This window comes from Corvus moneduloides, chromosome 21 (genome assembly GCF_009650955.1).
Source record: "Corvus moneduloides isolate bCorMon1 chromosome 21, bCorMon1.pri, whole genome shotgun sequence".
NCBI classification, from domain to species: domain Eukaryota; kingdom Metazoa; phylum Chordata; class Aves; order Passeriformes; family Corvidae; genus Corvus; species Corvus moneduloides.
The window spans coordinates 3082877-3097544 of NC_045496.1; positions in this window are offsets into that span (position 1 = coordinate 3082877).

The window sequence follows — 14668 nt, forward strand, 5'->3', positions numbered from 1 at the left end:
CTTTCAGGTTAAGGGAGGATTTATGGGCTTCAAGAGGAGAGGTTCTCAATACATTTTATCAGAAATCCCAGCAGGAGTGGAATAATTCTTTGGGAGACAAATGACAGCGACCAGGGCAGTGACAGGGGACCTGGCTCCTGCAGCTGGGTGTGCTCCTGCTCCCGAGTCCCCATTACAACCCGAACAATCCTTCTCTTTCCCAGACCAGTCTGGAAGCTGGAGAAAGGGTGGAGAGGCTGGGTGCTCATTCACAACCCAGTTTGGGGTGTGCTCCTTTGCTTGGAGTATTTTGATTTAGGCAATTCAAGGCACCCAGAAGCATTTCCAAGCCTTTTCCTTCAGCTGCACCAGCAGGAAGCAGAGCCTTTCTCCCATGAAATCCCAGAAGCTCCTTGATTTTGGGGTGTTTCACCGAGCAATCAATGTCAGAAAGCTTTTGCAGGGTAATTCAGGTTTACTGATACAGAGCCCAAGGTCCCACTGAAGGGAGGGCGGGTACCACTTGCATCCCAGCAGGAATCCATCTGGGAAGATTCCTTGGAGACTGGGCAGCCTCTTTCCTGGGGCTGCTGGCAGGGCAGAGCTCCTGGAGTGCTCTGGCAGCCAAACTGACAGCTCCCAGCTCCAGCATCAATATTAATCGGCTCATTAACAGAGCCTCGAGAAGCCAGGCCCAGGGAGGAGGGGAGGGAAAAATGGATGGAATCAGCAAACCAATCCATCCTGGAGATTTTTAGGCTTTTGACTATGGATTTCTTTCTTCCGCCCTGACTCAGCTGGAGCAGGGAGGGGGGTGAGACCTGTGCAGTTCAACAAATCAATTGATGAATTTTCTCCCTGACATTCAGGGTCTGAGTCCTGAGCTAATCGTAAAAAGGCACTGCCAGAGGATTTTAATAAATCCCTTTAATTAAGTGATATGTTTTAGAATTAAATTATGATGAAAACCATAAATCCTTTCCCCACAAATGGAGTTCAGTGTGCACAGAAGGAAAAGGGCATTCCTCTTGTATCCTGCTGTTTTTTCCACCCCTTAATACAACAAGATTCAAGCAATTCATTATCAAACAATACAGGAAGCTGGGCCATTAATCACCCTGCAATCCAGGCTTTTAAATTAGTGGGATTTAACCTTGCACTAACTAATCCTGTGCCGGCAGAATGGTTGGGATTTTTTTTTCCCCCTTCCCACCTGGAGCTTTGCTCCGAGAAAATTCCCCACAGCTGAGGCTGGGGCAGCACCTTGGAATGCAGGTGGGATCTCTCCATGGGATGCCTCCGCAGCGTCCCCTCTCCAAGTTCAGGAAGAATAAGAAAAATCCTCAGTTTCTTCACCCTGACCAGATCCAAAGGCGGAGAGGAGAGGAGCTCCTTGCTCCAGTCTGGGGGGCTTGAGGAGAAGGAGTGAAATGGGAATTCCAGAGGGAAAAATGTGTGGCTGTGCTGCTCACACCACCCTCCCTGTGCCTCCGTGCTGCGGCTACTCCTCAATTCCTGCTTTATCCTGGAGATTGAGCACAAAGAGAAACCTCGAGCCAGGGCAGCCGAGAGCAGGAATTGCATGAAAACAACTTGGGGGGGGGGGGGGAACCCCCGCCCCCCAAACCACACACACAGCCCTTGCACGAAGCTTTCCCTGCTCCAGGGGCTGCTTTATCCATCACATTCGGGGGTGGGAAGCGAGAGCTGCCTCAGTGCGGCACAGAAAGTCAATAACGACGGGAGGGAAACTTAACAACAGGAGCGATTGCTCCCCCAGACGCTGCCTTGTCACAGCCGAGGCAAACAGAGGCTCTTTGTTCACATATTTACCTTTCCCCATCATCGTCAGAGTCGCTGCATAAATAGAGGGGCTCATTTTGCTCTCCCTCCTCCGCTGGGATAGCACAGCAAACAGCTCAGGGTCCCAGGCTGCTGTCGTGCCCTCCTCCGACAAGGCTGATGGTAATTTCAGAGAGAAAGAAAATAAAAACCCCCAACAAATCCCCCATTAAAATCGCTGCTGAAGGTTACAAACAAGGTGAGGAAAAAAACCCACACAAATAAAAGAATGCAGTGCTGAGAAAATAGAGGCTCAGAAGAGCAACTTTCTCAGCATTAACTCCTCTGTTGCTATAGAAGGAGCAGGGCTCTGCTGCTATTTCTGGGCTCCACCAGGACCAAGAGCAGCTCTTGCCTCACTCCCTGCTTCCACTGGTAAAAGTGTTGCTTCATCACTGAGCAATTTACCCCCAAACCAAGCAGTGTTAGAGCCACTTCAGTTTTTCTCATGAATCTTCTTTAGACAGCGAGTACTTCAGGGTGTATAAATTCACAGAAATTGTTCATCTTCATTAAAAAAAAATCCCAACCCTATTATTATAATTAATTTTTTAAAAGCCTGAACCTCACTCAGCATTTTATTCTAATTTTTTTTTCCTCCATTTTCCAAATGCTGCCAGCACTAAACCTCCTGGCTTACCTGCACCTGACTCTCCAAGCCTTCTCAGCTTGCAAAGGGACACAAAGCCAGCAGCTGCTGGGTTTTTATGGGGTAAAAGCAATGAGGAGCCTCACCTGAAGAAAGCGAGCTTTACTGCCAGGTGTCTCTGAATTAACCCTCTCAAACTTGGGGAATAATGCAAATTTGAATTCTTTACAGATGGATTTTCTGGGGATTTTCCTTTATTTTGTCACCTCTTCCAGAGCAGGGGCATTTTGCACAGGGATACTTCCCATGTACATTTGTCACCTCTTTATTGCCAGCAGCCCCTTGATCCCAGACTTCTGCCTCTGGCAACGTGCAAAAAACCTACAGGAATCACAAGGTGAGACCAAGAGCAACAGGAGCTGCTGTTTTCCTGCTCCTCTGTGAAACCAAAGGTCATAAATTTCCCAGTTAAAACTCTCTTGATTGATGAAACACAACTTATTGCTGGTAAAACACCCTTGTTTTCAATAATTAATATACAATATACCTCTTAGAAAGGCAGAGATCTGGCGGAGGGGAAGGTGCAATTATTGTTTCATTAAAGATTGATTACATGTGCGGCCAGTCATTTGAATAATGGCTCTGCTAACACCTGAAATGGAATGATAAATGAGGCTGGGGCCACTGGATGCACAGGTTGGCTCTGGAATGCCAGGGAGAACTGGCAGCATCCCTGCAGCCCGAAAGGTCAACTGAAATATTAAAGAGCTGAAGATCAAGTAACTGTGAATAAGGTCAAACAGAGTGTTATGGCGACAGGAGAGGAATTAATTGAGTGATAATTGTCCTGCGTTTATGCACTCGTTTTTATTTCATTTTTTGTTGGGAGAAGAAGCCAAAGGAACGGAAATTCAGGGGGATTTGAAGCAGCCACGGCAGAAGGGTTTCCCTGCTCGGAGGTGCCCATCCTAAGTGACAGGAGCCATCTGGGAAAGGGAGTTGCCACCAGAGTGCTGTCATCTGCTCTGGGGAAAAGTGCCATGAAATATCTGGGAGGGACAGGAGCCACCTCTTTATGATCAGCTGAGCTGTGCTGTGTCACCTCCTGTCCCAGGAGCAGGTGTTGCACCTGAGGTGGCTTTTCTGAGGCTGAATCCTGGCAAAGGCTGGGGACAGCATCCCCTGACTCCAGGGCTTGATGGATCCTGCCCCCAGGCAGGAATTCCCAGCCTGGAATGAGGAGGTGGGATGCTCCTTGTCCCCACTCACCCAGGGCGCTGAGCAAGGCTGATCCAACCTCCCCAGCCCCGGGGCTCTGCAGGAGGAGAAGGAGCCCTGGATTTCCTTCCTGCCCTCCCCATCCCTGCAGCTCCCAGCAAGGACACAGGGAAGGGAAGCAGAGAGGGGACAGGTTTGGGACAGAAAGCAGCTCCCGGTTCAGCTCAGGGCCCAGGCAGGTGAGGGCTGCTCTGTTCAGGTGCCAAGGGCTCGTGTGGCACCCAGGGCAGGGACAGCAGTCCCTGAGCCTCCCCCACCCCTCCAAACACCCCGTGGGTGCTGGTCGTGCTCAGGATAAAAGCACAACACCCCGGTGGCTGCAGCATCCTCGGGTTGCTGTGCGCAGCAGGGGTGAAATATTCCCCTCTTTCCCACAACAAAGTGAGGAGCAGCCCGACTGACTCCAAGGTCATCCCGCAGCCAGGAGTCTGCCAGGCGGGAGTTACAGTAAGAAGGAACAAACACATGCTGGAAGTAAATGCCTTAATTACATTAATGATCAGTTTTGCCCTCGACTGCGGCGCTAAGGAGACCCTCTTCTATCAAAGTCAATTAAAGGGTTGCTACTCTCCTGAAGCCCAGCAATAAAACAAGAGCTGTACATATCCATTAAGCTGCAGTACACATCCATTAAACTCGCTTTTGCTGCTGCAGTTCATTTACTGCCAGGTTTGGACTGGATTCTGCTCTCACTTCTATGGCTTTTACCCTGGTGTAACAGCAGAGACTTGGCAGAGCGAGCCCGGCTGATTTACTCCAGCCCCGTGCAGATCCAGACATGGTTACAAAGGGGATGAGACAGATACTCCCATCTCAAAGACCTGCAAATAATCGTCGTGCATCAATAAACCCCGGAGATTAAGGGCGTGCTGAGCAGCCCGGGTTATTCTGAACACACACACACAAATCTATCTGTGACTCTTGGAGCAAATTTCTCCTGGAGATGGGGAAGCTTTCTCCCTCAGGAAGTTTGGGAGGAAGAGGAGCACTGTCTGCAGCTCCTCCTGTCCCCCTGGATCCTGAGAAACGGAGCTGGAGGTGATGATGAGGGTGACAATGAGCTGGGCCAGCTGTCCTAAGTTAATTTCCCTCTGGAAAACCAGCTCCATTCCCAAATTGAAGCAAATCCCGAGCAGACCCTCAGCTGCACTCAGTTGTTAAATTAATCACTTGAAACCAGTTTTTTTCCCCTTTTATGAAACTTGGCTGGGAGTTCCTCATGCCAAGATGAGCAAGTGTGGGACTGAATTTCTCCTCAGTGTTTTATCAGACACCAGGAGCTTCCCTGGATCTCACTCTGCTCTCAGCCAACCCTTCAAAGATCCGCCTTCACAAAGGCATTCCGAGCTTACCTGCTGTACTGAGACTAAAATCCAGTCTCACTTCCATCCCCACAGAGCTCCAGCAGTGCCCTGGGAAGAGAAAATCTCTGTTCTCTCCTGGGGGCTCAGGTTTTTCCCCACAGACAGTGCCAGGGAAGACGCTGCAGTGGCAGACACAGCTCAGCCACCAGCCAGGGACGTAACACATCCAGCAAATTTAACTTCTCATGATTAGTGTTGGTATTTCAAAGAGCTCTTGGGGAATGTGCTGGAGCAGTGCAAGACAAGGTGTTGAAATCATCAGCACTTTAAAGGTGCCTTTGCTTTCTTCAGGTTTCCTTCAGAAGTCTCACGGCAGTTTTCTTAAAAGGAGCTGGAGATAACAGGGAAGTGGTGAAAAGGTAGGAGAGGGAATGGAGAAATCAATGTTTGCCTGTGGGCAGAGCACAGGGGATGGCAGGGGAGCAGGGGGACACTTCCTGCAGCACACTGGGATGTCCCAGTGGTTTTCATGCCAAGCTGAGCAAACATGAGGAAGATTCCCATCCCAGCAGACCCCAAACCTTCTGTCCCTTTGTCCCCTTGTCCCATCAAACATGAGGAAGATTCCCAGCCCAGCAGACCCCAAACCTTCTTTCCCTTTGTCCCCTTGTCCCATCAAACATGAGGAAGATTCCCAGCCCAGCAGACCCCAAACCCTCTGTCCCTTTGTCCCCTTGTCCCATCAAACATGAGGAAGATTCCCAGCCCAGCAGACCCCAAACCCTCTGTCCCTTTGTCCCCTTGTCCCATCAAACATGAGGAAGATTCCCAGCCCAGCAGACCCCAAACCCTCTGTCCCTTTGTCCCCTTGTCCCATCAAACATGAGGAAGATTCCCAGCCCAGCAGACCCCAAACCCTCTGTCCCCTTGTCCCTCTGCCCACCCCCAGCTCCCTGTGCCTCACTCCAAGGATGCCCAGGAAGGAATGCCTGGGTGGAATCACCTCTCCTCACTCCTGCAGGATGTGTATGGGGTTGTGGCTCTCACTTTGCCTTTCCCACAGCTGGGAGCACGGAGCTGGAATGTCACAGCCCCTGGGATGAGCAGGGCTGGAATGAACCCAAGGAAAAGGGAAGGAAAAGGAAAGAAAAGGTCAGCACACCCTTGGCTGTCAGTGTGGCCCTGCAGAAAGACCCAGGGACTAATTAGAACTCTGGGCTCCACAGCCAGGAATGCAAATCCTCACATCTGTCCTGGCCTTCATTATCCACCTCGGAGAGCTTCTTCAGAAAAGGGAGAAACAACCCATATCCAGCCTAATTGGCTTAATTTCTCTAACTGCCTTCCCCTCGAGATCTATTTCTACAACAATTTCCACTGTTCTTTCAATATCCTTGTCTTGTCTCCTTATCATCATCTCATTCATTCCAATTTGGAAAGAGGCCCCATGAAAGAACAAAAACCCCCCAAGTTTCTTTTATTGTATGCAGCACATGATGTGAATTTCCCAACAGCAAGATTTTAGGGTCTCCTCTTAATCAATCCTTGATTTCTTTCATTCCTGACTAGGAATAAAAATGGTATTTTTGAGGCAGAAAATGAATAACAGCAGCAGCAGTTCCCCCATGTTTGTGGTGGAGTCTTCTCAATTTTAAAATTGAGCCAGGCTATTTTTGTAAATCAAAAGTTCAGCTTCAAAGAGGAAAAAATTCACTCACACACAGGAGGGCTGAGCCACCTCTCCCATCTGTCTCCCACTCTCCAAACCCTCCAGAAAAAGTCCCAAACCCATGGACCTTACAAAGGCTTTGAGTCGTTTTCCTTCTCAGTGTGGTTGTTAATAATTAAAGAGGAAAAAAGAAAAAGAAGAAAAAAAGGTGAGAGCTTTGAGATTTACTGTCCCCAATAAAGGCTCTGTACACAGTGATTTACAGAGCCACAGCTCTGCCAGCTCCAGGAGAGAAATGTGTGCCACTGCCTGATTTGTGAACGCCCACCTGGCATTTGCAGAATTCCTCGAGCAGCAAACTGTTGGGTCAGTGACTCTGGCCATGCCCACCCCCGGGCTCAGACACTTTGCTCGTGTTTATTTACCTTTTATTTACCTTTCATTTACCTTTTATTTACCTTTCATTTACCTTTTATTTACCGTTTTAATATCCCTTTACCAGCAGCACTGAGCAAGGACACACCAGGCCCATGGAAATGGGTGGGTGTGAAGCTGCACATTCCTGGTTGTGGCTTTGGGGTGGATTTCACGGCATGGAAACCATCAAAGCCAAGCCTTTATTTTGGCTGTTTCAGCTTCCCAGGGCAAATCCTCTGTGGATGCAGATTCTGACCTCAGGCCTGAGGTGGGGAGCTGGTGGATGATACCAGAGAGGAAATGCTCCAGGTGCCTAAATCCCTTTTAAAACTCATTCAGTTTTTCTCTGTTCATTTATTTAAATGAAAACCAACCGGTTTCAGGTGTGCCCTTAGCCTGGAGCCCCTCAGTTCAGCAGCTTCTGAAAGCTTTTGGTCCCACCTGCCTGAGGAGACAGCAAACAGCCCCCAGCACGTGATGCCTGTGCCCAAAAGGATGGATTCCCTTTTTTAATCAATCCCACAATGTCTCTACAGACTTCCTGCACAGGAGACCACATCTGGGAGTGCCACCCTGGTAAATGATGGCGGAGGGAGAGAATAATTCAGTGTGCAAGGCACAGGAGCTGGGAAATGCTTCCAGTGAAGGATTGGAAAGCAAAGGGGAGTGGATGGAGATGAACAGGGAGGGAGAACAGGCTACAAGAAAGGTGAAGGACTTTCGGCATGGAGGGGGAGTGGCTTCAAGCTGAAAGATGGGAGATTTTCATTGGACATTAGGAAGGAATTGTGCCCTGTGACGGTGGGGAGGCCCTGGCACACGGTGCCCAGAGAAGCTGTGGCTGCCCCTGGATCCCTGGCAGTGCCCAAGGCCAGGTTGGACGGGGCTTGGAGCAGCCTGGGATAGTGGAAGGTGTCCCTGCCCATGGCAGGGGGTGGGATGGGATGAGCTGTAAGGTCCCCAACCCAAACCAGTCTGGGATTCTTTGAAGGCTGACACAGGCAGAGCTGTGATGGTGTGGAGGAGACAGGGGGAATGTGAAAGGAAAGGATGGTAAAAAGCCTCAAATTTCTTTTCCCCTCTGTGCTGATGGCCAGGACCCCCATTCCCTGGAAATACACCCCTCCCTGGAGCTGGAGCCATGACAAATTCCAGCCTGTGAGAAGCCTTCAGATCATTGATCTTTCCAGGATGATCATTTCATTCTCAACCAGGTCCAGCAAACCTCAGGCTGGGCGTGAAGCTGAGCACTGCAGTGCTCTCTCCTCTGGCTTCTTTTCCCTTTCCCCCCTCATTCCTGAAGCCCCGAGCACTATTCCTCAGTGCTGGGATATATTTAGCCATCCTAAAAGCCACAGAATAAATGAGTCAGCAGCAGCCGAGCTTGGTAATGAGAGAACTCCTCCGAGCAAAAGAGGGTGAGAACTCCATGCCACGGTTAAGCCCTGAAACATCAGCCCCATTCCGCTGCTCCCTCTCCAAAGGAGTTTTCCTGTTGGTTTTCCTGGAGGGGAGTGAGTGCTGCTGGTGTGGAAGCTCAGGAGTGGGGACAGATGGCCCCGGCTGTGAGTCCTGGCGTGGGGGCTCCGCAGGGCAGCCGGTGAGGGAAGGAAATCAACTCCATGGGCTGGAAGCTGCCCATCCCTGCCAAGGAAACTCAGGAAAACTGGGCAGGAGCAGCCCCTTGTCCCCCTCCCTGGCTGCCAGCTTGGGAAAGCTGAGGGTGATCCTTGTGCGACCCTTGGAAGGAAACTTCTCCATGTGGTTGGAAGCTTTCTGGATCCATCCCTGGAAGCTCCAAGCGGAGACAATTCTCCCGGAAAGCCTGAGGAGAGCACAAAAACTGTGGCTGCCCCATCGCTGGAAGTGTCCAAGGCCACGTTGGAGCACCCTGGGATAATGGAAGGTGTCCCATGACCCATGGATGAGCTTTAAGGACCTTTCCAAGCCATTCCCTGATCCTATAAAAAGTCATTTAGCCCCGAGCCAGGGGAGGTGCACACAGGGGAGGAGGTGATGGGCTGGAAATGAGTTTTAGCTGAAGTTTCTCCACCATTAACATATTAATGGAGTTTTTAATAACACGTTAACCTTTCCTTGTTCCTCCACCCTGGAAAAATCACAGCACTCCTTTGGATCAGTGGAAAGGGCTGCCCAGTTGATCCAGTCATTAATTTTGGGAAAAGGAATTTGTTCCTCTGGAAAACCCTTTGGGTGGCTGAAATCCCCCCAAATCCCCGGGCATTTTGTCTGTGGGACAATCCTTCCCTTTGCAGCTCCAGGCCCAGAAGAATCTGCCTTTTTCTTTCTTTTCTTGCCAGCATTTCTTCACTGTTTGGTGCATTTTATTTTTCCATCTGCAAACACGACAGGGTAAAAACCCAGCAGGGATAAGAGATGCTTTATAGGTGCCAAAAATAAAACATCAGCAGATGCTACGCAGGAACTAAAGGTGTTGAAGAGCTTTCACAGCTCTCGTGCTCCTTGGGAAGTGCTGCTCCTTCCCTCTCTCCAAACTCCAGCGATGGAAACGCAGTTTTCTCCCCCAGTATTTCATGCAGGAGACTCCAGTTATGAACCAAGGATGTGCACTGGGGCAGAGAAGATCCATCCCTCAGCCTCTGAGAAAAATCGCTCCGGATAAAATTGATTCCTTTGCTCCCTGCAGCCTTTTATTTCATACAGGTGGCTCTTCCAGCTTCTCCTGAAGAAACCCAGGCCAGGCAGACACCGAGGGTGATTATGTTTCATTTCTCCTCTCATGGCCACAGGCTCAGAAATCTCTCCTGAAATGCAACGCTGCTCGTAAAGGGCAAAGCTTAAGCTCCAGCCACGCCGTGGGATTGATGAATCCACATCATCCCTGCCTTGCTGGGGCTTGCAGAGCTCCTACATTTCATTTTTCCTGCTGTGATTTATGGCACCGGGAGGGGAAGGCCCTGCTTGGGTTATTTTGAGGAAGGTGATGGGTTTTGCGAAAAGAAAACTGCTCTGACCCCAGCAGCAGCAGCAAATGGGGAGGCCCCACACAGGGAGAAGGACAGGGAAACTTCTCCAAAGTCTCTCAGAGCTGGTGATGACAAGGAAAATACTGATTTTCCCTTGATTGCCTGTCAAGCAAAATGATTCCTCCTGGGTGAGCAGATATTTGCCAGGCTGCATTTCCGTGGTATTTAAACATATGGGCAGCGCATCCATCACCGAGATAAATGAAGCATGACGGATTTAGAAAAGCAGCTACACCCCAAATCCGGGCAGGGACTGGGAATTTTTATTTTTTTCCCCATTTTTGGAGGAGCTGGAGCCTCTGAGCATCACCTCAGAGGAGAAACCTGCCCTGCAGCAGGAGCACGTGAGATGTGGCCGGGAGCACCAGGACAGCAGAGCTTAAATTAACAAATGAACCCAGTCTAAACAGGAAAAGATGTTTATCCCTCCCAACCTCAGTCATCCTGAGCAATCCTGACGGATTAATACACACCTGGGATGGGATTTACCTCTGCTCCTGGAATTCTGGCTCTGGAAAACAAAGGGGAGCAGCGAGAGCCCCATCACAGCAGGAAATGTGGCATTGGGGCTGCCTGGCTGCCTCTCCCTGCACCCCAACATCCCCAAAAGAGCCTGATCCAAATGAAACTCTGCATCCTGGGAGGAAATCCATGGATCTGGTCCTCACCCCGTGCAGTGGAATCCACGGAGCATCTGCCCCAGCTGGGGAGGAGACCAGGACTTGCTTCATGGATTGCAACCAAAAAGCATCTTCCTCCAATCCCCTGTAAATCACCTGCCCAGCCCCTGTAAATCTCACCAGCCAAAGGCAGCAACGCTCCGTGATTTATTTGTACAGCCAGCTGAAAAATGTCCCTCAAAGCATCTCTTTGAGGAGCAAATGGCTTTTTAACAATATGGACATCTGGCAAAGTTCCTCGTTTGGAAAAGTTTTCAACCCGAAAAGACCAGTTTCTGAAGATTTCTGGAATTTTGGGTGATGACAGAAAAATGGAATTTTTTTTTCTTAGTTTTTCTCCCTGGAGAAAAGGGACAAATGTATTTGAACCCCATTTAGTTTTTCAGTGTTAGTTATGTTTAGGGTTTTTCCTAGGGATGTGTTACAGGGCATTCCCAGCATTACCTGACACAGAAAAATCTCTGCCCCAACAAGCCAGGCTTGGAATATAATAAATTAATGATGGGAAAAGAGATCAGGACTTGGAGAGGGCGACAGGCTGGGACCCAGCCATGCCTTTGGTCCCTTTATCCACCTTAAACTCCTCATGGCCTTGATTGGATCACTCCAAATTCCTCCCTCAGCTCCTCCTGGAGCTCCTGTCTCCCTTTCCCTGCCCCTATTTCCAGCCCAAAGCTGCTGCAATAAACGATCCCAGTCACTCCATAACGAGACTCCCACTTCCCCTCGCCTTCATTCGATTTTTCAGCCTCCATTCCTGAGCTCCTCTTTCCTCCAGCTCATTTACACCATCTCAGCTGCAACGAATGGGCACTTTATTATCTGCAATTGGCCCCTGCCAGAGGACTGGGGCCGTTCTCGTGCTGGCTCTGAGCTCTGGTGGGTTTTTTTTATTATCTCTGAACCATATTTCCAAGCCCTTCCCCGGGTGAGGAGAGAGAGAACATTTGTTATTGACAGAATTTCCATTTAAATTGAGGATGTTGCTCAGTGCAACACGTGTTAAACCAAACTCTTTCCCCCCAGCGAAAAGCAGCAAATTATATGAGAGGGAAAAAAAATAATGTTAGGAAGGGGAGGGAGAAATCACAAAAGCTGATGTGAAATCCAGCTGGAAATATGCCTGTAATGAGACATCTCGATCTTAATAAGGCTGTGGGTAAAGCTTGGATTACACACCCAGCTTTGTGCTGCTCAGCAGCTGCTTCCCCTGAAAGCTCCTTTCTGTGCTTGCCAATCCGATTAACTCTGCAAAATGAGAGACAAAACAACGCGAAATCTTGGGCTTTTAAAAAATAAACAGGAATTCAGCCGTGTGGAGGGCGCTGGATCAGCCCCAGCAAAGCCTTTCCAAGTGGGGAGCGGCACTGAGGTTTTCAGGTGGGTTTCCTGTGAGCCACAAAGGGCTGCTTGTACTGGAAATTAACGGGAGGGATCCACTGAACTGCAGGAAAATCCATCCTGATGGAGCCTGGGAGTTTTCCCCATCCCTGGGCAGCAGGAAGAAAGCTCTGGAGTAAGGAGAGGAGGATGAACAGAGTCTCCTCCATGACCACACTCTACCAGCTCTGCAGCGATGCTGGGGCTGATTTAGACATCCTGGGTTGGACATTCGGAGGTTTGGGGACACCCTGCTTGGATGGTTGAGGCTTTGGGGACATCCTGGTTGGATTTTGGGGCTTTGGGGACACCCTGCTTGGATGGTTGAGGCTTTGGGGACATCCTGGTTGGATTTTGGGGCTTTGGGGACACCCTGTTTGGATGGTTGAGGCTTTGGGGACATCCTGGTTGGATTTTGGGGCTTTGGGCACACCCTGCTTGGATCTTTAGCTGACCCTCCTCACTCAGCTGGAGCCACCCTGGATCTGTCCCAGGATTCCAAAGCAGTGACACAAACCAGCCCCTGCCCCTGGACCTGTGGTGTCCCCTCACTGCAGCCCCAGGACGGGTTTGGGCTAACCCAGGGTTGGCTCATGGAATCACAGGATCCTTAAGGCTGGAAATTCATGGAGCCCAGCCTTTAACCCAGCACTGCCAAGGCCACCACTGAACCGTGTCCCCAAGTGCCACATCTGTGTCTTTTAAACCCTCCCACCGCTTCCCTGAGCAGCTTTTTCCAGCACTGAGCAACCCTTTCTGTGAAGGAACCTTTCCTAACATCCAGTCCAACCCACCCCTGGCCATCTCCTCTCCCCGAGCCCACTTGATCGCAGCAAACTGAGGTCAGCAGCTGAAACTGGTGACCTGGAGATGTTCCTGCTCCTGCTCCAGCAGCCCCAGAGAACAGGGAGAGATTATCCAGGTCATGGAGAGGGCAGCCCAGGGTGGCTTCCAGGTGCAAGGACCTGGTGGGATGGTTCATCTCCAGCTACTTTCAGATGTTTTTCTATTTCTAATCAGACAAAAACCCTAAAAATAAAGGTTTTGCAGTGAGCCAGCCTTGCTGTCACACTTCCTCTGCTCCAGGGGGCTGGGGCACGATCCAGAGGGCACATCCATGCCAGCCCAAATCCCACCATCCCATCAAGGAAGAATATCCATGGAAAACACGTTAATCCCTGAAAAAAGCAGCTTTCATCTTCATCTTCTCCAACAATGCCCCCAGCGTGGACCCAGCTGGCCCAGGTGGGGACAACAGAGGGATACCGGGCCCTTCTGCTGCTTTCTAGGATGAAAATGCTGAGCCATCTTCTGTTCCAGGCTGGTTTATTCCTCCCTGGAAGGCCAGGATCCACAGAAAAGGGGTTTTTTTGCTGTTTGCAGGGTCACCCCCGAGCCTAAATGCCAGGTGTGAAGGAACGGGCTCCATATTGCACGTTGGCGGTTGCTATGATGAATTTATCACCCCTCGCAAGAGCTGGAGAAAGAAAGATAGAAAGCGAAAGAGAGAAGGAAAAGGAATAAGAAAAGGAAAAAAAACCCCAAAAAACCTCAGAATGATTCTGCCCGAGCTGCACAGGGACATTATTTATGGTCCAAAAACCCCCCCAAGCCTCTGAATGTAAAGCAGAATCACATCATCGATAATGCTATGCCCTGATCAGAGGGAAGAGACATCTGAGGAGGGGAGGGAGGGGAATGGCACATTTTCAGCCAGCTGGAGAGATTGCAAAGGGATTTTAATTCTGAGGATGCTGAGGAAAATTGCAGATGAGATTCTATGAGAATAAATAGTGTCTGGTCATAGATCAGCACAGCTTGATTTTCTCCCCTTTAAGTGTCACGGTATCAATCTTGGGAGGGGAGGGAAGGGAAAAGATCAAGGTGGCAAATGAATTATTCCTCAAATCTTCCTCCTCACCTAGGAGGGAAAACAAACCCTTGCACTCTCCCAGGCTTGGAGGAAACTGGCTTTGGCAAACTGGCTTTGGTGGAAGGAGCCTGAAATGCAGATCGGGAGAGGAAATGGGGGAGGTGGGAAAGAAGGTATTTATATACAATAAATATTTAATCCTGCTCGGTGTTTCCCCCTAAAAACTCAGAGCAGGGATTAATTTGTACATTCCTGCCTGCTCCACTGGCGCCCTTCAGCAAGGTTAATCTTTGCCTGATGCGAGTTTGGAAATTAAATCCATGGTGGTGGACAAACTTCCTGTGAGGTTGGATTTAATTTCTTCCTTCTCTTCCTTCTCCCCCCCCCCTCAAAATGATGGATGTGTGTGGAATCCACGAACGCTGCCTCGTGGAGCAGATAATTCCTGAATGGATGAATGGATGCTCCCCTCCTTCCTCCTCCCCCTCTCTCCCTGTCGTGTGTCTTAATTAATGTTTCGAGTCTGGCAGCTTTTTGATTTCCATTTCAACAAGGGTCTAGGATCAACCTGCTTGAAGAGAAAATCCCCAAATGGGACAATTTTGGGGTTTTTTTAGTGGCTGCTGCTCCCTCCTGAAATTCAGCCTCG